Below are 26031 nucleotides of genomic sequence, written 5' to 3'. Positions count from 1 at the left end.
GACTAAGTTTAAAGTTGGGTGGAATATCTGGAGATGCTCTTTTACCATGAACAGAAAGGCTGAAGGATTTGGGTCTCTTCAGTCTGGAAAAAAGACGGCTGAGGGGGGATCTTATCAGCACTTATAAACACTTAAAGGGTGGGTGTCAGGAGGATGGGGCCAGGCTCTTTCCAGTGGTGCCCAGGGACAGGACAAGAGGTAATGGGCACAAACTTGAGCATCGGAAGTTCCACCTAAGCATGAGGAGGAACTTTCCTGTGAGGGTGGCAGAGCCCTGGCACAAGCTGCCCAGAGAGGTGGTGGAGTCTCCATCTCTGGAGACATTCCAAACCCGCCTGGACGCGTTCCTGTGCAACCTTGCTCTAAGGTGACCTTGCTCTGGCAGGGGGGTTGGACTACATGATCTGCAGAGGTCCCTGCCAACCCTACGATTCTGTGGTTCTGTGAAATCGACTGTGACACTAATATATCTTTGATCTTTACAAAGGCCTGTTCTCTCCTGTCATCTGATCAGTTTTCCAAAGCCAGAGACAAATGCAAACCCAGCTCTCTTACATACATGCCGCAGACAATCAAGAGTAAATATTCTTTTTTACAAAATGTTATCTTTGATACAATTTGACAAGAAGAGCTGGCCAAAATATTTTCAATAAAAATTTTCTTTTAAGGAAAGCTTTAGTATAGGTGTGGGGTTTTTTTCCTCTCTTGTTTCATCCTTTCAGAAGTGTAACGTTTGAGGAAGACAAATGTAAGATTTCCTGAAGAAATCCTTTTTCAGACTTTTTAAAAATGTGAAGATCAAAGTGTATCTGTGACCGTGTAGTTGGTTTTGTGTTGTTTTTTTTTCCCAACACCTGGACAGACAGAAGCTGCCTGATGTCTTCAACCCACCAAGTAACACTTCTAAAATTATATTGGAGGCAATATTGGTCCTGAAGGAAGAAAGAACAACGATACTCAATCTGCTTTGTGTGGTTTGTCTATCTGTTTCCAACAGCAGTTAAATAACTACTACTTTTGACTTCTTTGCAAATCCAACCTTTATTACTGACTTATCTTTTGTTATATTTATTTAGCTTGGAGAAAAGAAGATAAGTATGAACTAGCTTAATTCTCAAAGGAGGAAGTGAAATATCTCGAACTCCTGTAACAATATAGAGCCTAGCCTAAAATAATGCTCCAGTACATTAGCTTGATTTAGAAACATCTTTTTTTTTTTTGTCCTTGCTTTTTTATTGATCCTTTGCTTCTGAAGAAGTCTGTAATAAGTACAAAATTGAATACAGCAGTTCATTCACTTAAACTACTCTCTTGCTTTCCCACTTCTAACAGGAAAGTTTCTTCATTCTCATTTTCCTGCAGCTGCAGTTATTGAACCCTCATCTTAAAAATCACAGCATTGTTGCCATAAGAATATGCAGAATTACAGTAGTTAACATTAAAGAGCTTTGAGGAGGATATAAATCGTCATGCTTAAGGGTTTAAACTACATGAAACTTTGCTTGAAAGGAAATAGCTACAAATTGCTAGATCACTGCATGAGTCAGGCTATAATTTGGGATGAATATTAGGTTCCCATCTGTTTCATTATGTAGTGTTTCATATAGTGTACCTCCCACTTGGAAGTCAATATAAGCCTTTTGTAACCAAACACAAGTTTGTCCTGTTTCCTGTTAAATTTTAGGAGATGCCCCATCTCTCAGCCTTTCTTTCACTGAAAGACCGTATCAAAGGTTTTCTTGTTTGGTTTGTTTGCTTAAAAGAAAAATAAGCCTTTCAAACATGGAGGAAAGGGAGCCTGCTTTGAGGAGCTAACTAATACTGTAAAATCTCTGCTCAGATTGTAAACTTACCTCCTTATGCTAAATTCAGATTAGGTAGAGAAGAATACCTCAAAGAGGCATGGAAAAATATATTCTAGCCAGAGTGTTACCACTTTCATTTTTCATTAAACATCACCCCTCCATTTCATTTTTAATAAGTTATATCTAAAATTATGCTATATTCAATTATACTCTTAAACTTCAGGCTAATGAAAATCTAACATTTGTGATTGTATCAAATTAGCCCTGAAGACTGAGAAACTATTTAGTAATCTGTGCAGGATGGGCCTATATTAAGTGCTGATTGATTTAATATATATGAATACATTTTATGGACTGAATAAAATACAAGTGAAAATTTATAATGTATGAACAATATATTGTCATAGATTGTATATAAGAGTTTAGGTTTGTGCATGCATGCTTATATGGAAAGGTGTATTTAGAACTAATCTTGAACTCTATCTTTCCCCACTTCTGCCATCATTTTGTTCCGTTTAGTTTCCTCCTTCTGTAGTATGTCTGTGAAGCTTTTGTCACTAGTTGATGCTGCCGTAACGAACCACATCCTGCAGACTTCTGTATGTCCCACTTGACTCTCATGGACTAAATCCGTATCAGTGAAATTTCTCCTGTATTACGTCTGCAAAATAATGGACCTGAATGAAGTCTGGAATCAGACTAGCTTTAAGTATGCTTAAAAACCTATTTATTTCACAGTGCAAAGAGCTAAACATGAACTTTGTGGGTTTGCTGTGTAAATGATTACTAAGTTAGTTGGTCAAGAAGCAAATACCTGACTGATTTCGATATGCCATTTTATTTAAGAGGCTGTGACTAAGTACTACCCAATTTTGTTGCTGAATATTATTATTACATGGAGTCAGACTATATGACTATTAAAATCTCTTTAAAATTTATAAGTGTTGATAGCTGATTGGGTGTTATTTTGTCTTCTGGATTTTCGGTGTGTTTTTTTCCCGCAGGGTTTTCTAGTTTGCCTGTATCTTCTGTTTGTTTTCAGGAATTTTATCACTTAGTGAACACAATTTTAACAAGAGTGATAGAGGAAGAAAATAGTGAATTTAAAATATGGTTGAAGTATTTGGAGGTATATTTAGATAGGTGAAGTCAGCAGGACTTCACATTAATTTGTTTGTATTGTTAAGGAGTGTGTCTAAGCCGCCTCTGAACTAGGGCAGTTCATGTTAAGAACCTGGAGGGAACAGTTTAGATCCTACTAGGCTGGAGGAGGTTAAAGATTAAGGAGGAGAGCCTCGGGAAGTAAAGTCCAGCGTATTCAGGCGGTACCAGGGTAAACTTGGAACTGCTTGGTTTCTGTGCCACAACAGCAGAGTAAGGTTGTGAAGAATAATCAGCACAGATTTGTTGAGCACAAATCACATCAAACAAATCTACTTTCTTCTTTGATCAAAAGGCCAGCAGAACAGATAAACAAGAAGTAGTAAATGTGTTTTGAGCTAGGAAATGTATTGAAATTTCATAGATAAAGAGCTGAATTCTCTAGTCTGCAGTCTGAATAAACCTCTCATGTTCTTCTCAATGCACTTCTATTCAGCGGTTTCCTTGACAAGTCAGATGGCATACTGAGGGAGATGTGTGCAATCCTGCACCGACAAGCTGAAGCGGTCTCTCAGAGGACAGGAACAGAATACAAGGTGCTCTCAGAAAGGCTGGAGAATTGCGTTGGAAATCCAGAAACTAAAATTAAGTACGGTACTACTGTTAGGAAGGAGTATTGGGTAGCTGCATGCCAAATGAAGAATCATAAGATACAGAGAAATCAGAATTTGAATGGTTAAAAATATGATGCTGTAGAGGGGGGGGAAAAAACCCCAACAAAACCAGTATGTGTTAACAGGATAGTTCTGTGTAAGTTAATGGGGGTATTAATATGATATATTTCTTTAGATTTAAAAAGAAAATGCAATACGCAACTATATGAATGCAGTAATGCCCAGAACTTAGAGGCCTTGGATGGAGTACTATGCCCAGGTCTGGGCACTGCTCTTCAGGGGAAAGATTATAGGAATAATGTTTGCTTGGTTTGGAAAATGGTAGGGAAGTGTGGATGTAATAATAGTCTCACAGGACGTTTAAGAAAAAAAAAAAAAAAGGTGGGGGGAGGAGGTTCCTTCAAAGAAGACAGTAATATTTTTTTTTTATGCCTCTTGGAGCTATGACAAGGAGTAATGGAGGAAAATAGGGAAAATGTCTGATTATAACTGTAGCAAAGCATTGCAAAAGGCTGGGATGTCCTTCATTTGGAACTGTATTAGACAAACATCTTTGGGGTGGTTAAAATATAATTAATCTTGTCTCAGTGCACAGGCAGCGCTTCTTGACAGCCCTTCCAGCCCTACATTTGTGTGATTCTATCACAAGTATTTAACGTGACTGTATTACTGCGTATCTGAAACCTTGCAATATGTTGACTAAAAATAGCTATATATCCTTCTGCATTAGCATTTGTAAGCACAGTTTTCCTAGCCTGCAGCAATGTGGACCAAAGCATTCTTCACAAGCAGCAATATTAAACTACTCGGTATAGCACACAAAGATGTATTAAAACAAATACAGTGTATCGTTGTCTGTCTGGATGAGGCATTGAAGAAAAAGGGAATGCCCTAGGCGAGATAGCCCTTCTTCAATCCCACTTAGTCCAAAAAGGACCAAAGAGGAGAAAACTGCCTCTTGCGCATAAATACACTTGAAACATTTCTAAACGGAATCTTTATGCAGAGACCCGAAATTGAAAGCACAGCCATAAAAAGGCTTTTCCAAGAGCAATCTCCTGAAAGTCACAGCATATTAGAGAAATTTTAAAAAGTCACTGAACCTGAGTTTAGGCCCCTATATCTTGGGGTCTTAACATTCATGACTCTTTTGGTGGAAAGAGGGAGCAGGTATTTCTGTCCCAGGCTTACTTTTCACAAGTCTCAGCTGTAATCCATGATTGTAATGCTACAGTCGGATTTCAAAATATGATCTGAACTGTACATTGGGTTACAGCCTAAGATAGATCAATATATTAATTTAAGAGCATAACTTAGTAAGGAGAAGCCCCCAGATCATAGCAGATGCAAAACCAGTTAGTGAGGGGCACCTTATACAGGCACAAACTGTCTGTGTGGAAAAGACAGTTTTATTGCAGCTTTTTTTCCTTAGCGTTTGTCTCAAAAGTGCTGAAACCAGACAATACCCATGAAATAATCTTGGCAAAGCGTTTCAGTCTCCAGCAAAACACAAAACAAGATCACCTTCTGAAACAGAATAACAATTTCCTCTAAAGTCCTTATTCATATGGAAGCAAACTTCGGCTCCCAGCCAGAATGCCAGCATAAAGCTACATAACCATAAAGCCAATTTTAAGCTCAAAACTATTCAGAAAGGGGTTAAATGGAGCCAAAGGATACTCGTGGTGTTCTGCTTCCCCTGTTTGTTTTGAGAGTGAGTGTCCAGAATGAGCTGCTCACTAAAATGTACACAGTTCCCCTGTGCTAAACAAGCCAGATATTCTTTTGTATCATTGATCATTCGGTGTTTATGATACTTACCTCTGCTCTTATTATTGACAAACATTTGAGTAGAAACAGAAGTTTATATATCAGTTCCGTAATGTAAAATTTATCATCATAGTGGCTTGCTTTTAAAATAACACAAGTTGATTCACAAGTTTCTCCTGTGTTCTCTCAGAATTGTGACAGCTGCTGTTCTGACCCTATAGTTTCTGTAGCTTTAAGAAACATTTTCCTCTTAAATAATAACTCATGATAGCCAAATGGTGTTGTCGTTCCCTTTAGACATTAATATTCCCACTAGAAGAGGTTCACATATTCTCATGTTCAGGATAATTGAGTTCAACACTAACAATTTGAAGTTGGAACTTGAAGACAAACTCCCCCACAATTTAGGGAGGTTTATAATTGAGTAAACCCTGGAAAAAGGTTTGTCAGGTTTTTAGAATCACAGGATACTTTGAGTTGGAAAGGACCTTTTCAAAGTCATCTAGTCTAACCCCCATGTAGTGAGCAGGGACATCTTCCACTAGATCAAGTTGCTCAAAGCCCTGTCCAACCTGACCTGGAATGTTTCCAGGGATGGGACATCCACAACTTCTCTGGGCGACCTGGGCCGGTGTCTCACCACCTTCAGTGTAAAAAAAAAAAATTTCTTCATTGTATCTGGTCTGAATCTTCCCTCTTCTAGTTTAAAGCCGTTACCCCTTGAGAAGGGTGATGGTTTTCCAAGGTCTTACTGGCTCAGAAGAATGCTGGTTTATGCCTTCTTGCTCTAGACATAAGGAATTGAGTCCTATATATGCAATTGTGCTGTAGTGATGCAGTTAATATGGTTTAAATTGTGGTATGCAAATATTTCTTAGCAGCCTTGGTATTAATTTAAAAATATGCAAGCTGTTTTTTATTTGAAGAATCCTATGTAAATCAAAAGTGTGTCTGATTTTTTTCTACCTAGTCTTAAAAAAGAAAAAGAAAAAATTTGGGCTTTGGGTTTTTTGGTTGTTTTGGTTTTTCTTGTTTGTTTTTAACTCAACAAGCCTTACCTTGCTTATACTCTTACGCAGTTTTGGTTACAGCAACAGTATTCCCCATTTAGATTGGAAATGGAATATATGGAAAGAATTTATTGCAGAACTTCTATCAGTTATTATAATTAAGCGTTCAAAACAAAATGCAGTTGAGTACTTAATGAAAATAAAACATATGTACAACTTGTAGTGTCTAAATGGTTTAAGTACACTGTAGTGGGTAGTTGGACTATTTGGAAAATTTGGTAGAGCTACTCTAAATTAAGGTTAGTACAGTGAACTGAGAACCAGTAGACTAATCCAAAGAAGTGAGAGCTCTAGGGTTGGGGTTTTTTTTTTTTTTTGCATAGAAAGGGGAAACAATGTTGTAATACACCACATGGAGTTTGGCTAATCAGAGACGAAATATAGTATAGTAGTCAAAATTCAAGTAGCACTTAACAAGCGTAAGAAAGCACAAATCCTTCAGCATTTTCTTTATTCCTTCCTTCATGTAGAAAATGTCAAGTGCCACTTGAAATGGAAATAAAGTTCGAAACACCCAAACAACATTCAGTTTTCTCCTAATTCCAGATCAGCTGGTGGAGAAGTACAGTATTTTGGATTCCAGACAAGACTCTATCTTCTGGACATAGTGTCCACAAATTTCTCTGAATTCCTTCATTTTGTCTTTAAGATGCCCTTTGAAGGGTACTTTAGATTTTTGTACTTATATTTCTTAAAGGAAACAGATGATTGCAACCTCACAAATGAAAAATAATCCACACACGGCAAAAAGATGGAGAGTTGGTTTAAAAATAAACAACTTAAAATGTTTCTGTATTTCATCATACATTTTATTAACATTTGAAGGAATAACATCTGTACCCACATGTTTCATATTCATCAAGAGTTTCTGGAGCCGTTTAGATGCACATGTGGCTTGTACTTCCTTGAGGGGCTGTAGACAAGAACAGATTTGTCTGGAAGCTGACAGTGCACTTGTACTGTCTTGCTGGAATTTGGTTCCTTCAGAAATCCCAAGCCCTGGAGACCAAGGGGAGAGTCTGAAGTAAGGAAGGCTTATCCTTGGCGGAGGACAATCAGGTTAGAGAATATGTGAGCAAACTGGATGTACCTAAGTCCATGGGACCTGATGGGATGCACCCGACTGCTGGGGGAGCTGGCAGATGTCATTGTGAGGCCTCTGCCAGTAACCTCCAGAGGTACCTTCCAGCCTTGAGCGGTCTGATTCTGGGATGCTATCCTCAAGCAGAGTTTCACGTAGAATGCCTGTACTGCTTAAGCTGAGGTCATTACTGTGCTGAAATTAACTAAAAAAACAACAAAAAACCTTCCCACCTGAGATACAGTTAATTTAAAACATGGCCTGTTTTACCTAAATCAAGACTGGAGACTGTGAGAACTTCTGGCAGCTCAAATACGATCCAGTGCAAAAGGTGGTGTTTTCAGTTTCTGGCAGAAATAATGGCCTGTATAGATCTCTTCCCTTTACTGTAGAGTACCTGTAAGATATTGGTAAAACTATATTGAATTTTGTTATTTCTGACTACCTAGAATAGCATGCTAACCTTTTCCTCAGGTGTACTGTGGCATACTGCAGATGGGGAGAAGAGATGTCCTTTCTCTTGCTCTTCCCATTTTAAGAAGTGAGGCAAAATTAACTGTTGTTTCTGCCATATATCTCTACAGCCTGGAATCTCTATCGTACTGCTTTTCTCCCTCCCCTCCGATGCTCGTACAGAGTTAGCCACCTACAAGACGTAGCAAATGCAGTGTGGACAGATACACACCTCCCCAGCTGTACCTAGTGTAGGGGACAGTTGCACTGAAGGCACGTGGTGGAGGAGGTGGCACAAGCTGTGCTACATCCCTCCCAGACCGTGTCCGTACTTGGGAGGCAGAGCATCCAGTCCATGTTGTCGCATTTACTGCTGCTGTTTGCTGATCTTGTTAGCTAAACTAATTAAATTATAGGTAGCACAGTCGCACCTACACTTGTTACAGTTTTACCATTGGGCATGTCTGTAGACCGATTTTCAGAAGTTGCTGAAGCACTTAAAAGCATCGTTTACATTGACTTGCCATAAATCTTCAGTTCCTAAGGGTCGTGGTTGCTGTTGAATTGTGAGTTATGGACAGATATTAGTAGGGAGGAGGAGTGGGAAAATTAAAATGTGTGGCTATATATGTATAAATAAGAGGAAGGCACTAAAATTAAATGTAATATGTCATATTTCTGTAAATGTCAGTGAGTATATTCAATGTCTTAAAAAGCTAAATAAATAAGTAAATAAACCAGATTGTCTTCTGCTAAGCCTAGCAGGGATAAATATGGATCTCAGGCCTGCAGGGTTAGCAACACCGATGGGAAAATTCCTGCTGCTACTCTAAAGCTGACTTCTTAAGGGCTGTCCTCATCTCTTACGTGGCGTACATGAGGGAATACAGATGTCTATGTGTGTGTTAGACAGCCACGGTGTTTTTATTTGTTTGCATTTAAAATTATAACTTCTCTTCCTTACTATTTCTCTGAAGGCCAGCGAAATTATTAGTCTTCCTATGCATTTCTGCTGAAAAAAAAAACATATTCTTGAGGTTTGCTACACTTAATTTACAGAACTCGGACAGAATCAGATTAATTTATTACTTTCCATTTTCACCTGTCTTTTGGCTCATGTTTTCTCAATTTGAGATGATAATGGGTGTACGCAATATTCTGCACCTTCTTCTTCCTTAGAAAGTCTTTGAACTGTTGATCAACAGACTTTTCATTACGCAGAAAAAACTTCATTCTGTTACATTAACTTTGTTAGAAAATGGGATGGAATGTGAGAAAGAGAATAAATTGTTAGGGATTAAAGGACAAAAATGAATTTTCAGAAGATTCCTCTACAACTCTCTTGATTATATGAGTGTTTACCTAAGCCGTAATCCATTTTTTATCAATGTAGATAAACAGGTTCAAATCTGCTACATTAATACTTGTTATATCACTTTGACTCATGTAAGTCTCTTCTAATTCGTTGATTATAGCAGAAATAATTTGATGAGAAATGAAATCAGTGGAAAAGTTAGAACCAGAACAAACAAAGTGTTAACCAAGAAACTGCTAAAAGTGAAAATCTTGGGCTCTAGTCCTGTAGTGCTGCGGCCTCTAGAGAGGTAGAGAACGCGCATCTCTTTTTCCAAGGGTAGCAAGTGAGATCTGAGTCCGGCTACTCTGAGGGTGGATTAAAGAGCCCTGATGTGAAAAAAATGGTTTGAGATTTACTGATCTAAAGAAGCTGATAGGTTTTTGGATTGTCCTACCTCTGCATGTAAAAAATAACGTGTAGTGGCTTTTGCTGTCAAGTGCTTACATTCTCCAGACTGTATCCTACTATGTGTCTTCCGTCATGTTTACTGTACTGTGCCTCTGATTTATCAGTGCTTTGGAGCAGAAGCTTCTCACCTGTTTGATCCAGTCCTCCTACCACAAACAACTGTGACAATATTTGTTATTACTCATAATAGTGAACAATAGATTTGTGGAAATTCAGAAGTTAGCAGAAGCAGCAAGGAGAGAATTTGACTTAATAAATGAACAACCGCAGTACCTAAATAGATCAGACTGGCTCAAAGGCTTGGAACATTTCTTTCCCCTAAGGCAGTAATTTGTAAGTAAGGAAAACAAACAAAGCCAAATAAACTGGGACCAGACTAGAATAGAAACAATGACCATCCATGATGCCAACAACACAGAAAAGTCAGCAACAAAGGGAGAGATGAGAAAACAGAAAGAAGCAGAGAGGAAGAGATGAAGGCTACCAGCTTGTTACAGTTGTTGCTGCTGCACTGTCTTCGCTTGTCAAATCTACCATGCACATGCGTGGCACGGGAGCGCTCGGAGGCCTCTATTGTGCTATTCGCAGTGCACACACACACTCACACATGCCTGCGTCTTCTGAAGGTTTCTGTAGGCTCAGGAGGATGTCAGAAATTGGAAGGACAGCAGAGAAAACGGGGAGAGAGAGTAGCTTGAGAGTAGCTGTCCTCTCTGTAGCTGGATTCAGTTCCATTGCTCACTAGGAAGAAACAGATTGATCTTCCCAGAAATATCCCTGGCAGATTTGTGTGAGTTTATAAGACAGGGTAGACTTTTGTCAGCAGTGATGAGATCTTCCAGAGAGGCTGGTGATTAGGATAACAAGATTGCTGTTGTTTAGAGTTAGCTGTCAAAATTACAGAATTACATGGGAAAAATTAGTAAGAATTATTTGGTTTAATTTCACAAATGCTAAATCCCTCAACCAAGACACAAGCAAATAAAACCTCAATGTGGTATCGCCATGTTTTCTCTGGGAATAAAACCATGTGTCGTGGTTTAGCCTCAGATGGCAACAAAGAACCACGTGCCGCTCGCACGTGCCTTCCTAATACAGGAAGGATCGTAAGAAAAGGCAAGACTCTTGGGTTGGGACAAAGGCAGTTTAACAGAACAGCAAAGGGAACAGGCAAACAACAACACGGATAGGGGAATATACAAACGCGATTACGGAACCGCCGCTCGCCGACCGGCCGGACCCGGGACGCCCCAGCCCGCTTTTAAGCAGCAACTTCCTGCCCCCTCCCCGGGCAGCTCAGGGTGGGCGTGGCTCACATGGCATGGAATACCAGGAAAAGTTAACCCTATCCCCACCGGAACCAGGACACCATGTGATACAGGATCATGAGTATTAAGGAAAGTGCACATCAGGGGAGGGAACAATAGAAGCACATCTTAGGGTAAGAGGCAGAAGGAAAATCCAGTGAGGAACAACTCCCTTATCTCAATGTAAGGTTTAGATATAGGGCTTTCTGTCACAGTCTCTAATAGTTCAGAATTTTTACTAACAATTGGTGAAATTGTTGGGGAGTTGCACGATATGAAGACACCACTGAAAGAGCAGGATCCAGGCCCCTTGGTCACAGATGTTACGTTGGTAGTGACAAGCACTTCAGCCCGTCGTTCTTTCATTGCCAGTGCCTTATCTGCGCTCTGCATTACTGTGTAACTGTTCTCACTCCCATACCTCGGTTATTTCCACGATGATGCTTTCCATGGGATTTTTTCCTCTCTGGTAGATTTCCAGTCAGATATCCGTCATCGTGGAAAGGGACAACCCAGCTTTGGAAAAGAATGTGGCTGAAAGGATGTGGAATTGATTGCTTTTGGCAGTGCTGTAGCCACTAAAGTTCTAATTTATACCAGGCAGACACAGAATGCCATCTGGTCGTGCCAAAGCAGTTTGAAAGGAAGCACAGAAATACACATTTGAGTTGGCCATCTGTCCTCATGTCTGTAACGCAGAGGGAGGTATTGGCATGTCTGAGGCCAGTAGCTGAGGTTTTCTTGTTTTTCTCGGAGGGTAGGGAAGTGGGATCTGGCACAGCCCTGTGCTGGGAGAGGTCCTTGGAGTTTGTCAAGCTTGATTGTGTAACATAAAAGGGGAAGAATGCCAGCTAATGTCTGCATGCTCGGTTTCTCACTCATTCACTTACATTCCCCGGCAAGAGCGTGTGTTTGTGGGTGTACGCGGAGGGGCGGTGGGCGTAGATACATCCAGTTCTGAAATCACTTTCAGAAGTAGTTGCCTTCTCACTTTGGGCAAGGAAGTAACACAGTGTTAACAGCTCAAAGAAGTGAAGATACTTTTTTCTTTGTGGGTTTTTTTGGTTTTGGGGTTTTGCTGTTTTGGAGGGGCAAGGGGCTTGGGTTCGTATTTTGTGGTTGGTTTTTTGTTTGCTTGGTTTTTTTAAGGCTGGTGACTTGCTGTGAAGCCACTGGAAATAATCAAGTAAAAAGAAACCTTGGCCGGTTACTTCAGAGCTTTGATGCTCACCCATCGCACCAAGCACTTAGAAGAAGTGATTAGGAGTTTGATGGATGAGGCCTTTTTTGTTGAGTTGTTGGTTTTGTTTGGTTTTTTTAATAAATAAATGGAAGTTTCCCGCCTCGCAGCTGGGACCATATGAATTGCCCAAATACGGATGAATAGATGAATTCTTTTCTAAAAAGTCAATGCTAGTAATTATATCATTAAGACCGTTACATTGTTACTAAACTTTCTTAAGTACTTTGTCATTTGAAGTTACAGACCTATTGACTGATTACTGGACGTTAAGGGTGAAAAGGCTGGTTTTGTAAACTCCTAAAAATTGCTGACAGTCCAGGGCTGGAGGGAGAGGAAGATATTTTTGCTATTCTGGGTTTGGGGTGTTTTTTGTTTTGGTTTTAATTGTAAATGAAGGAATCTAGATATCTGAGGCTAATACTAAAAGATAAAGCTTGTGAGATAGCGTCAAATGTTAAGGAAAATGGGGCAGGTGAAGGAAATACTTCTTTTTGCAGCACATTTTTTTAATAAAAGTTATTGACAGGCTACTGGATTTAAATGGATATTGCTAATCCAGTAATGTCATTTCAGTACTGCATCTCTCTCTTCCTCTGTCTCTTGTTCTTTTTAAAAATGAACTTTTGTTCCTGTTGGGCTAAGTGTCCCAGGATAAAGATGTATTTCCTCTGTAGACAGAAAATGGAAGTTACATTTCCAGTTGAAGGAAACTACCACACAACACCCATAGACTCTCTGGTAGCAGTATCACGCTCAAAAAAGAGCCTGGGCTCCACAAGGTAAGTATAGTAAGTAGATACCTTCCACGTGAAAGGTGGTACCTTGTCTTCTCTTGTAACCCCCGTTCATACAAACTAATGCAAATGCAAGTTACACGTTGAAGCAGGATTTTTTTTTTAGCATTTTCATAGAGATTGAATAATTTGTATGCTGAACTGGAGTTTACTGTCGATATTTTTGTGAACTCCTGTTCTGGTTGCTACAGATGCATTAAGTGTAGCTTTGCCGGCCATCCCTGTGCTGGGCACAAAGGCTGTACCGTTTATAACTGGAAGTAGAGTTTCTACCTAGAACTTCCCTCAAAGAGAGGGAAATACTATAAAGGTTACTTTTAAAGAAAAATTTTTAATAAAAGGTAACAAAGCCAGAGTTAGCAAAGTAGTGAATTGTAGGAGTTGGCTTGTTGGGGCACAAAAGGGGACGGGGCTGGGATATGTTGTGGCAGAGTTACAAAATTAATCCATTTCTCTCACCGCATGAGAAAGGTAGAACAATTCTCCTGTCTGTTGATTGTATTTATCACTAAACAAGTCCTTAAGGCACAGACACTGGAGTCTGGAAGAGTATCCAGAAGAACCATCATTGCACTTTTTCCCTGTAGTTTCGTGCTTCTCTGGGCCTCAGGTACTTATCACTGATGGGAATGTGGTTCTGAGCCTGACGGAGCTTTGTGCTGACCTAGGATGGCAGTTCTTATTTACACCCCTCATTCAGGGAAAAATGCATTTTCAGAGCTTTAAACCTGTGCTTGGAATGTGTTCTAAAGTTTCAACTCTCGCAGTAGAAGATAGAATCCTTATTCCTCAGGATGCATTAATTAAGTATGCTTAAGTCTTATCTGGTGTTAGAACTCCATCAGGAGCTCCTTACACGATTTCATGGTTTCCAGCAGTCAGCAACTGGGCCAGGAAGATTGATCTCACTTCTGGCAACAAGAACTGTTGGATTTGTTTGGAGGTTCATTCTAATCAGAGGCATTAGGATAGCGAATGAGTTTTGCTCATAAGTGGGTTCCGGAAGTTAATGCTTTAACAATATTTCTTCCAAGATCTGGCTCCTTGCACATTGCTGCACGTGCACAACTATAGGTGTGTCTGCCACCACTCTGTGACTTCCAGCAACATGACCTCTCTACATGCAATTCGCTTACACTTAAGCATTTCTCAATCATACGAGTAAATACTTTGGTCAGACTTAAGAGTTTCAGCTCCCGTCGAGGTCTAGGAATGTCTGTACGCTCAGGAGCAGGAATGATGTAGGGAATAAAGATGCGCTTAAGTCTCCTTTTTTTTTTCCCCCCTCTCTTCTTGTCTTTTAATCTGCAAATACCTATCATACAAAAGCTCCTTTATGGGAAGGGACTCTTATTAGAGATGTTGTATTGTGTAATCCAAAAATGATAAGATATTCTCAAATCCCTAGCCTTTGTATTTGGTTGCGTACAGAACTACTAGTAAAACAGTGCTAATGTCACAGCTCATTAAAGTCAAAAACAGAGCATGCGTATTCTCTGTGTAATCCTTACGCAATCCTCATAGTTTGGGAAGTACTAATACAATTCTAGGACATCACCACCTACCGGTAGGTAGCTCTGACTGCTAGGGTAGAGGATTAGGTTCATTTTTACCTGAGATCCTCAGTTGTCTGGTGACCCGACAGCCAGAGGAACAGCTACCTGAAATCCACCAACAGCAAAGGGTTCTCTGGACAAGTAGAGGCTGAGAACTTCCCAAAAGCCCCTCCGGCTGGGAATAGTGTAGGAAGCACTCTCCAGCTTCCTGCGTAGCGCTGTAGCCAGGAGATTGGTATGTAAAAGATGAGCTTGTTTTACTCCTGTTGTCTTTCTGTCCTGAACTCCAGTTCGAGTGTGTTAGTTTTGCTCGTAGCATACCTAGCAGACTGAGCATGTTCATGGGTCTAGGGTTATGGATGCTTATGTTTGGATTCAGTCAACTGTTGGCAGCGGATATGTATCTGAGCATTTTTGTGCCTGCTGATAATGCCTGCTAACACACGTTCACGTGCGTGTTGCATCTGAACAGGCTCAGGTGGTTGTTCTCTGAACAGTTTTCCAAGCTTGGTATTTCTAACAGATGAATGATTGCTTTTATCTTGTGTTTGATGCTGCATCAGCAAAGCAAATGCGAGTTCTGTCGGAGGATTAGGAGCTGAATCAAACTCGTATAGAGAATTCAATCCTGGTAATATTGATGTTGATGCTTGAATCAACTAAATAACCACTTTTTAGTGAATTGAGAGTGCCTTGAACTCTTGCCCTTAACTCTGAATTACAGTCCTCTCTTTTTTAGCAGGGGGAAAATGTGATGGGAGGGTGTGAGAATGGGAAAAGGAGGGGGGACACCACATTTCAACATGAGAACCTTCTTTATTTTTGGCTATATATACAGAAAGTGGAAATATACAGAAAGGAAATAAATGATAAGACAGAGAATTCTGAACGCTGTACTTGTGGAGAGCAGGGGGATCGTCCTTCTTGCCTTTTGGAAAGCAAACCTTGGGAAATAGAAAGTGCAGATCGCAGCAGTTGTCCCATGTGCTATTTGGTATGCAGCGAATCCAGGGAGCAAGGCCCTAAGCAGCAATCTTTGGAATCCATTACATTTGTTCCACAAAGTCACTCTAAACCTATTTAATCTCCTTCATCACTGCTTCTGACATCCGTATTTTATGCACTGAGTAGACAACTGAAGGAGGAGATTTATAAGGTAGCGCTCTCAATTAATTCTTAGAAGGCCAGTTTTTACACTTTAAGAAGGGCAGTGTTTCATTTTACTGTATTTTTTACTTTAAATTCTTCCGTCTTCTCCCATACTGGATAACACTACCACCAACCCAGCAATACTTTTTGGTTTTATTAACTAACCGAAAATGAAGCGGTGATTATCAATACCACCTTCTCAGGGATTACCTTATGCAGCAACGCAACGCTGTCCCCCTTCTCCACATGCAACATGGAAATGCTGGGAGCAGAAAACTGGTGAGGGACTGTGGCTTTTGTGTTTATTCAAAGGCTTTTTTGAAGCAGGCATTTAATAGCAGATTGGTCTTTTTTTCAAAGTTCTTTTGAGGGTACAGAGGGCACAGAAGCTGTGGCAGAAATCCTGAATGCAGCAGAAGGAGCAGCTTGTTTCACACACTAGTGCTGGCATTAGTAAATAGGTATTGGCAGGGTGACTGAGTGAGGAACTCTGGACTGGGAAGTAAATCAGCAGCTTTCTTTTGCTGTGTTTTATTTTCTCTTTCTTAAAAGGCCAGTGCTAAGGAAAGGGAGACAGAGAACATGGTACACGTGCTGTGGAATTTTTTAAAAGCGTTCAGTATTGATCTGACACATTGAAGTTACTAAAGCCACTACCTGAAGTCAGAGAGGGAGGAGTTAATCCAATGTTTTGTGCTTTAAAAAATCCTGCCACTGGAGAATAGAATTTACCGAATAAACAAGACCCTAAGGCAGTCAAACTCCCAGCAGCGATAGCGATTTGCCCCCTATTAAGGTGTGAGCTGAATTTGCAGGAAAGATCGTTATCACCTCAGACTACAAATGCACTGTTGCAGCAGCGTGGAAGGTCTGTCTGTCCCCACTGTTACACTGGCATCGCTGGGAGACGTCTCCCTGGTGTGCTGCGGGCTTCTGGGAGACGTCTCCCTGGGGTGCCGCGGCTTCGCCTGTGCTTTTACGGGAAACGGCTGGTTCTCTGGAGGCACGAGGAGGCTGGTGGCCATCCTGGTAAAGAACTATAACTATTTTCCCTCCAGACTTTTCACAGTTCAGAATGTACAGGAAACTAGTAGCCTAAAAATGTTAATGGAAGGCTAAAGAAAATTAACCCAAAGCATAAGGGGCCTTGGAAGATACTTTCTAGAGAGAAACAAAATTGCGCATGGCTCTTACTAGTGAGTAAGCATTGCTAATGTAATAGTTCAAGACACTTAAACTCAGTTCTCTTACTTCATTGTGTATTGTTGTGGAAAGCAGTGTTTCGGGAGTTTAATAACGATTATAAATGATAAAGTTGCTCTAAAACTATGTTATTTCAAAGGTGAGTGATATTTGGGCTTCTTCAGCTGATATTGCGTGCTAATCTGGAGAGTAAGAACTTTGGTAGGTAGACCCTGTTAAATTAATCGATAGTTCGCAGTTGGCTTTTCTTACTAACTTCCTGACTTTCAACGCGTGTGCTTCACAATTCAAAAATAGAAATGTGTCTCTTGAAAGATCTTGGAGAGGTCAAATAGTAACTCGATCACAGGCTTTGTGGACCTATAAGTAAATACATTTCTGAAATATGGACAATGTTGAAAAACTTGCCTGGTTGCCGTTCTGTGGAGTTCCCTCTCAACAGAGAGCTATTAGTATTTTGGAGGTTTCTGACTGTAACAAGTGAAATACCATCTGCTAAAAGAATTGTGGCAATACTGTCATCTTCGGCGCACCCCTTCTGGTTATTGTGGGCAAAATAGAGTGACTGTTCAAAGAAAACAATGAGACAAGAACTAGTGCCATCCTTGTTTTATTGCTTATATTCTGGCCACAGTGGTAGGCTCCATATAGGCCTGGGAACCCAATACATTAAGTAATGTGTAAATTCCGTGTTGCCAGGCTGAGTTGGATTCATAGTGAAGTGACATGATTTCATCAAGGCAAACCGTGTTGCAATAGTTGCATTCCTTCTTTTCAGATATATTCATTTTTATTTTTATCATACAGAAGAAATGGAGAGAAGGATGAGAAATGCAGGAGGGAATGAATGACAGCTGAGAATTTGTGAAAAAGGAAGGATGAGAAAGTGGGTTACTGTCGCAGCAGAGATGATGCTATGAGGAAAGAAGCCAGAGAGCAGTCTGGGTGCCACACCACGAATAGTGTTAAAGAGTTTGAAGGAGAGGAAGCGATAGCGTCATCTCTGCTAGCGAGCTCTGAGGTAGTACCCACCATGCTGGACCTGGAGTTCTGTTACAGTTCTGAGATCCTAGAACCAAAGGCTAGGAGGGGACGTGAAATTATAAGCAGCTACAAAATGTCCAGGAATACAAATTATGAAGATGAACCTGTAGCTGTCTGAGAACAGTGAACATCTGCTGGATGCTCTGTTAGTTCTGATGCTGCTCTGTCGTTTTTTTAACAGTGTGTTTGTGTGGGACCGTCCTGTTGTGTTTGCACTAGCTCATCAGGTGAAGAAGGGAGGTTGATGGGAATTGTATCTTCAGAGGAATGTTCCCTCCAGTGGAATGAAATCTGAAAGCACATATGAGTCCCAGCTGATCTCTATTAGTTTTGTTTACGCTATTGTTCCGGACAGTAAACTAAAATAATAGTGTCTTTCATTGTCTGGCTTCTCTTCTGTGGAACAATACAGTCAGTGAATTATTTCTGTCAATCACATAAGTTGCTCTTAATGAAAAACTTTAAAAGCCCTTCCTTTTTTCACTCCCCGTAATAAGAGAATCAAAAAGGCTACAAATGCAGGGAATGATAACAAATTACAGTGTCATAGAACCATTTAGGTTGGAAAAGACCTTTAAGATCGAGTCCAACCATTAACCTAGCACTGACAAGTCCACCACTAAACCATGTCCCTAAGCACCACATCTACGCGTCTCTTAAAAAAACTGTAGTTCCTCCAGTCCTCCTTCCAGCCCTTCTTGTGGATAGGCATCACATCTGCTAACCTCCACTCAACTGGGACCTCCTTGGTTAGCCAGGACTGCTGATAAATGATGAAGGCAGATAGATAAAATATTGCTTTCCATTTTCTGGAGTCCTCTAAAAGGACTGGTTTTAAGGTTAAGATAAACAATGTACCCTACAAAGTTTTCTGCGTGGATCAGGGAATGAAGTGCTTTCTTTGAACAGCCATAGTGCTGCTGTGTACCCGACAGCCTCGCTTTCTCCACTTCAGGTCTCTCGGGTTCTGTCACCATCACTATGTTGAAGATGCTGAGAGTCAGCCTTCCCTTTTCCTGATCGGAGAACACCTTGTTTGATTCCATCCGCAGCTTTCCCAGCAAGTAGCTGAATCTTACGCTGCTTTTGCAGTTAAAGAGCCTAGTGAGGTGTGCATGGTGGAGCTCAAGAGGGTTTTTTCTGTATGCTGTGATGATCTTCCACAAAGACAAATGGGTTTTATTCACTACTGTTTGCATTTCTGGTTGAAAGCTGAAAAAAATACTTTAGAGGTTTGTAATCAAATCAAGCGGATGTTTATATAGAGAAAGAGACTTAAGTTCAGAGAAATACTGACTCATATCCACTTGTACTGTTCAAGGAGTTCAATCTTGGGCAAAAAAAAAAAAGCCTTTGTAATAGAACATCTTCTGTTTGGCTTGACTTGTCGTATTTTCCCTCAGTACAAAATAAAAATGAAATGAGCCAACATAGATACAGGTATGAATACAAACATTGCAAGGCATCTAGGCTAAAAGAATTTGAGCTATTTTTTGTATGCGTGAATATATGAATGTACTCAGTTCACCTGGTTTAATCATTCCCTTTCTGCTGCCAGGGAAAATAAATCTGTAGTGTACGATAGGTCAAGGATCTGGTAAGGAACAGAACGTGCAGTTCATAAATCTGTGCAAACACGCAGGGAGCACAGCTACAGCTGTAAAATGCAATAGTGGATCCAACTTTTCCTTGAAGATGACATTTGAATAAATTGTGACTTCTTTCAGAGTGTGGGCTGTTAGATTAGGCTAGATTAATTCCTATGCGCTTCCACCTGTACGGGGGGAAAAAGAAAATAAACTGTATTCAACCAGTTGACACACTTTATTAGCAGACGCTGTTATAGTCTGCTCAGCTGACATAATGACATTGCTCAGTTGCATAGACAAAAATAAACAGCAGCTTAACAACGCTCAGGGATTAAGTTGGCAAAGTCAAACCCTCAAAAGTTAAAGTACAGAATCACAGTTTTGAACTTCTGAACTTAATCTGGCACTTCTGTGAGTGTAAAAATTACCAACCCCTGATTTATATCTCCCTATATCAATATGTACACATTTTCTCTTTATGGTCCTTCTTTTAGGCAGTCCACAGAGCAGACTGCTACCAGTGACTGAGTGGCAATTCAATAACTTTTTAGTTCTCAGTGTCAGGTACACAGTTTTATTTACTAGACGCATCCTAATATCACACTTGATTACAGATTTAGTACTATTCTCGTGGGCTTTTCATGGAGTTCATTATCGTAGCATCCAAGTGTTTCACAAACGTTAATGAGTTTATCTTCACCACTCACTCTGAGTGGTGGTATTATCATAGACTCCTCTGAGAATTTCCTTGCCAATCTTTAATTATTTTCCACTGAATATTTGTAAATGGCACGTTCAGAGACTGCGGTTCAGTCAAAATTGGGCAGATATTTCTTGGACATCGGTAAGCACCTCCCTAACTCCTCAATGTCACCTTTACTAGCAATCCAGCAGTAACCAGTAATCCAGTGCACATTTCAAAAATATGAACGCTCAAAAGCTCATCATCTAAGCATTTGCTTGGTTTTAATTGTTAAATTTATGTATTTTCTCTGACTTAGTTCTTGTAAAAAGCTGAGCCTGTTTTTTGTCAGACATTCTAAACCAGTTTTTCCTGTGGACTGTAGCCCAAGCTGTTTAAAGCCTGCAAAATATTAAGCAATTGATAATGGGATTTAAGAAAAGTGTGCCAGAGAAAACGGACCATAAATGATACTACTTATAAACGCTTTGCAGCTCAGTAGCTTCAATTTCTTATACCCCAATTGTTAAAATTAATCATGATGTATTAATATGATGCAAAATGTGTCAAAACTCTATTAAGACATTATATATTAATTCTAATAAATATTTTTTTAAGCTAACTGCCCAGTGTTAAGTCAGAGATTTTAATTAGTTGAAGAGGTTCTCCAGACTGTTGGCAGGAGCCCATTCTGTTTCCACCAGCCCTCCCATTGCTCTCGTCGGACGTGTGGACATCTGGTCTCCAAGGGCTACTTCCTTTCTGTCTGTACTGCAAGTAGGTCATCTCATCACAGCAATACGGGAAGCGAAAGGTAGAAAAGGAAAGAAAAGTAGCAAGGAAACTGGAAAAGCCCTGTTCAGATTTATGAAACTGACATAATCTGTCAATGGGGAATCCAGAAGTAACTGTCTTGAAGAACCCAGACTTTTAAAAAGCCACATACTCCACAGCAAGAGCGAAATCATTGCAAGAACAAAGTCGGAAATTACATATGAAGGACTAAGTTATTTCCATGCTAATGAATCCTTTCTCATGTATAGAGTGGAGAACTTATTTTAAAAGATACAAATTACTTGTGTCCTATGTGGAGGAACAGCAAGGGCCAAATTTAAAGGTTTTTAGAGGATTCTGTGATAGTGTTTTAGCACATATTCCGCACACGTTTTTAAGTGCCTTTACACTTAGTTACTGACGCAAAATGTAATTCCCCTTAGATGTCACCTCAGAGGTGCTGAAAGGGCTGTGAAAATCCCTAGGCGCCAGTTAGCAGAACTAAAGCATGTAAAAGGTAACATATCGTGACATTACATGATGGCAGTCAGCTAGCTTCAGCATTTTGTGTTGTAAAGCTCTCTACATATCCTTCTCTTCTGAACGTGTTTTATTTTATTTCTGCTTAAGTGAGTTTTGCTTTTATGGGCTAATACAATATTTTTATTTTCAGAAGCTGTCCTAAAGTATCAGACTCATAAGTGTGTCTCCTCTATACGTATGGCCTTTGGGAATACTGATGACCTTTGGGGGCAGAGCTTAAGTGTCATTTTTATATGAGTGTGCAACAGTTTTATGGGGTCTTAATTGGGTACGGAGAGGTGAGATGTTTTATGGGTATATACAGTTAACGAAAAGATGATTGCGCTTCTCATCTGTGCTTGAAAGGGTTTGAGGTATGTCAGGAAATGATGTCTCAGGGAGTAGTTTACATGAAAGCTACAAGAAGGAGTAACTTTTAAAAGCTGGAGGGATTCCTCTGCCAAAGCCCCATGTGTGGGGAAGGGCAGCAGGTGTGTAGTCTTCCTTGGTTCTGCATTACCAGCCCTGCAGCATTAGGTTTCTGGACACAGGTATTTTGGACAACTATTGATATGTTCTAAAAATGAGTATGAAATAGGCAGGAGTGACCGAACAATAGTCTTGAAAAACCTAAGGTAAGTTTGAATGCAAGTCATTGAGTGATTATAGCACTGTAGTCTAGTTTTTTAGTACTGTGGACTTTTTTACCCATACTGCAATTACAAAACCAATGCTAATTAGTTCTCTCAGAGTTCCAGGTTACTCTCACTTTAACAGAATAGTAACGTTATGGATAGGGACCAGAAATTATATTTATTTTGGGGGACCCAGGAGAAAATCCATACTGGTAATGTCTCCTGGAGTACAGGGAAGTACACTGATTTCTTGAACATCAATAAAATCTGATGTGCGGATGCTGTTACTAATTTGGCATTCTGCTTATTGAGTTTTCATCAAGCCACGACACGAAGGAAGTCCATTTTTATCTCTGCTGTACTACTGGGAGGTGTGTGCTACACACTTCCATTGCAGTTTTGTAAACGATTCTTATTTAATTTTTCTCTTGATTTTGTTACTGACCACTGTCAAGTGAAAGAGGTGGAAGATCTCAGGTTTTGGGACAAGACTGCTTGAATTGGTACGAATCTTCTCTAGCTCTTTTCCTTGATTAGGTATTTGGTTCTTTTTAACCTTACTGCATTCAGGCCTGAGAATCTGCCAGTTTTAACTTCACCACAAGGCCAAATCCTTATTCCGTATTTTAATTCAAAAAGAGTCCTGTTGACACTTAAGTAATGCTTGCGCCAGAGCAGGATTAAATTACATTAGTTAAAAAATGTATTTAAAAAGATACTTAGGCGACTCTAAGTTGTGATCTTGACAACTTCCTATAAGGCGCTGAAGTACATTAGCATCTAAATGCCCTTAGGGAGACAGTGTGATCCTTCATATTACCCACAATGTTGCTTCTGCTTGTGACGCCCTGATGCTTTCTACATTAAATGCTTTCTATTTTGAGGAATACGTAGTGAACAGCAGAGCTCTGGGTCTCAGTAAGCAGGTGCCCACCCTTCCAGCGTAAATCTGGGTGGCTGAATATTTGATACTATAGGTGGACTGCGAGGGACAAAACCAAGGACAGGAGGGGATTTAGAGGAATAGCTTATCGAGGAAATTGCCGTGGATGGTTATGGATCTTCTGACGTCTCTTCAAATCTTGAATCAATAGATGTCAATACCATTTTATTCACGAAGAGAATTCTCTGAATATGCCAGAAATTCCAGCTGTTTCCAAGTAGCTGCCAAAATGTCCAGCCCGACCCCTGACAGCTCTAATAGCACAGTGAGAATTTACAATACAGCAGCTGCAGCCCACTGATATTTGAAAGCAAAGTTGCTTGTGCTGAATATCAAATTGAGAGGTATCGCACAGAGTGTGTAACAGTTGTTTCAGAAGATTTAGAGGAATTATTTTTAAATGGGAGAAAAAATGAATAAATATCCTACTGGGGGGAAAAAAAATGTTAGGGTTTCTGTCCATTCTTCAGATGTTTCCCAAAGATCCACTGTGTTACGACATAAGCTGTCTGGATTGACCACATTTATTCTACCCAGGTTCTGCTCTTTGCTTCAGAAAATAAACAATTAAATATTTTGGGACTATGCACTTACGTATATGCTCCACTTCTGTTATCAGTCCCTTCCCTCTCCCTTTCTTCCTGTTAGCGTGCCTTCTTCCAGAGCGGACTGTAAGGTCGTCACATATAGTTTGCAGAGTGCTTTGGAGGCTCTGATTCTGACTGGTGCTGTTCAGGGCTGGCACAGTTGCAAATAAATTACTACCAAATACCTGAACTACTCTTGCTTGCTGTATTTTGTGGATCTCAGAGCTAAAACATGCAAATTCATATGGAGTTACAATTATAACAAGCCAAACAGATTTTCAAGTTCTTCGGTGAAGTAGCTCTTATATCGCTAATGGCAATTACAGTCTTAAAAGTAGTAATGTTGCAACTTCAGCTTTTGTGCCTACTAATTTAAGAAAATACTTTTTGTTTTGTTTTAGGTACATGGCAGTTTTCGTCCCCTGCACCTTTGAAATATTTACAAACATGAGTTATCAAACTTCCCAGTATCTGAGAAGGTAAGCACGTGTTTCTCTTTTAATGGTTAATTCTCTCATGACTGAAGCAGCTGATGTGCATATGGGAATTGTGTTTCATTTTAGCTCTATTGCTCAGCATATTGTTTAGTTCCAAGTCAGCGCTCAGTTGGCAGTTGTTTTTTCCAGACCCATCAGCAAATACACATACCACATTAGGCCCGAGATGTTTAAAAATGCAGACAACTTTGGTAATCTTTAGCTTAGAATTTCTCCTGTAAGTGAGGTAACACTTTCAATGTTTGATTTCATTTGAGATTTGCAAAGCTTTGCTGATGGAAAAAGATAATAGCCAATTATTCAAACTAGTTTTAGCAACTTCTTTAGTGCAGAAATCCTGCTAAGCAGGCCCCTAGCGCATTTATCTCAAATGGCATATTTTCATGTTTTTAATATTGTTCTGTTTTCACTGCGTCGGTTGCATAAATAGCCCATCCTAATATCGATGTATACAACCAACATTTTGAAAACATTCGTCTGTGGTCTGTACCGAGCACTTTCTGCTTTACAAGTGTTGTTTAAATTTTAGCAACTTGTGTAAATTCCAGCCTCATTTTTATGCAAAATAAGTCAATACCAGTTCAAGTAGATAAATGATGAATAAAAGGCAAGTTTAAAATCTTTTGAGTTTTTCAAAGTTGAGCTCTGAAGTTGCGTTTATCAGTTTTGGCACAAAGGCAGTTTGGAAACAAGGTTTCATGTATTTCTGAGTTCAGTGTTGTGCTGAGGAAGGAAGTAAGTGGAGTAGAAAATGGAGTTCTTAAAACATTCACTACTTGTCGCTAGAAGTCTTTTTGTGAACAAGCTTGGTTGATTATATGTTATTTTGCTCACAGTATTTACTGGAAGGACCCTCTATCTCTGTTGACCTTATCATAACGACTCTCTTGGATTAAGCAAGGCTAGCCTAAAAAGGTTGTTCCTCGTTCACCTGCTTCTCTACTAGCAGCTGTGACGTAAAAGCCTCTCCATTTCCCACAAAAGTTCTCCCATTCCAGAGCCTCGTACTCTAATTCTGGTCTGTCATTAATTGGGCATAATTTACCTCCTCCACTGTTACTGGATTTAACCTATAGTCATACAGCCTTTCCATCTGCTTCATCATTTTCAAAAAATGTTAAACATCTTTGGAAACATTTCCGACTGTTAATCTGGTTATCTTTCCACACCTTACACAGCAGCTCCTGCTCTTAGTGGCAAAGAAACACTCTAAGCACTCTATTAAAAAAAAAAAAAATTATAGCAGTAAGAACCGTGCAGTTTGTTTGCTGGGATTTGAGTCAGTTGAATTTTATCTGCCCTCCATTCTAAATGCTATCTGGCTAGCTCGGTGTCTCACTGATAATCAGTTGGTCGCTTACTCATCATTACAAAGCAACAAACGTAGTTAGGAGGTCTGTTCAGCGGCGTATCTGCTGATGACAGAGCAGCTCATCATCCAGTAGCACACTTACTGTAGTTTAGAGGCTGAAGGAATGTGCCGCTTTGCGGTGTTTAGCTGAGTCTTATCAGATGTGCAGGTGTGAAGGACCAAGTTCTCAATTAAACCAAAATTCTTTTTGCATCATTGTCTTCCTTAAAGCCCTTTATCATTCCTTTTTTTTTTTTTTTTTTTTTCTCTCTACTCTCTGTATTTAGTAGAATTTGTATGTGCTTTGCCTGGTCTGTGTGATACTATGTGAAATTAATCATGTAAAAGTAAGTGTGTTGTTTTAAACAGCATACATCAAGGAGCACTTTGCCAATGTGTTGGAAGTGGTCTGATAAAATAAAACGTCGGCTTCTGC

General features: G+C 39.9%; 1 long non-coding RNA gene across 1 annotated transcript in view; it reads left to right on the top strand.

Annotated features, from left to right (window-relative positions):
- LOC141743922 (uncharacterized) overlaps positions 1–26031 on the top strand; it is a 148249-nt gene that overhangs the window by 75624 nt on the left and 46594 nt on the right. Inside the window, exon 2 of the long non-coding RNA XR_012587252.1 lies at positions 24149–24226. This is a non-coding gene — a long non-coding RNA (uncharacterized LOC141743922). The remainder of the gene's footprint in view (positions 1–24148; positions 24227–26031) is intronic.

This window comes from Larus michahellis, chromosome 5 (assembly GCF_964199755.1).
Source record: "Larus michahellis chromosome 5, bLarMic1.1, whole genome shotgun sequence".
Lineage (NCBI taxonomy): Eukaryota > Metazoa > Chordata > Aves > Charadriiformes > Laridae > Larus > Larus michahellis.
This window is presented reverse-complemented; position numbering and strand designations above follow the sequence as displayed.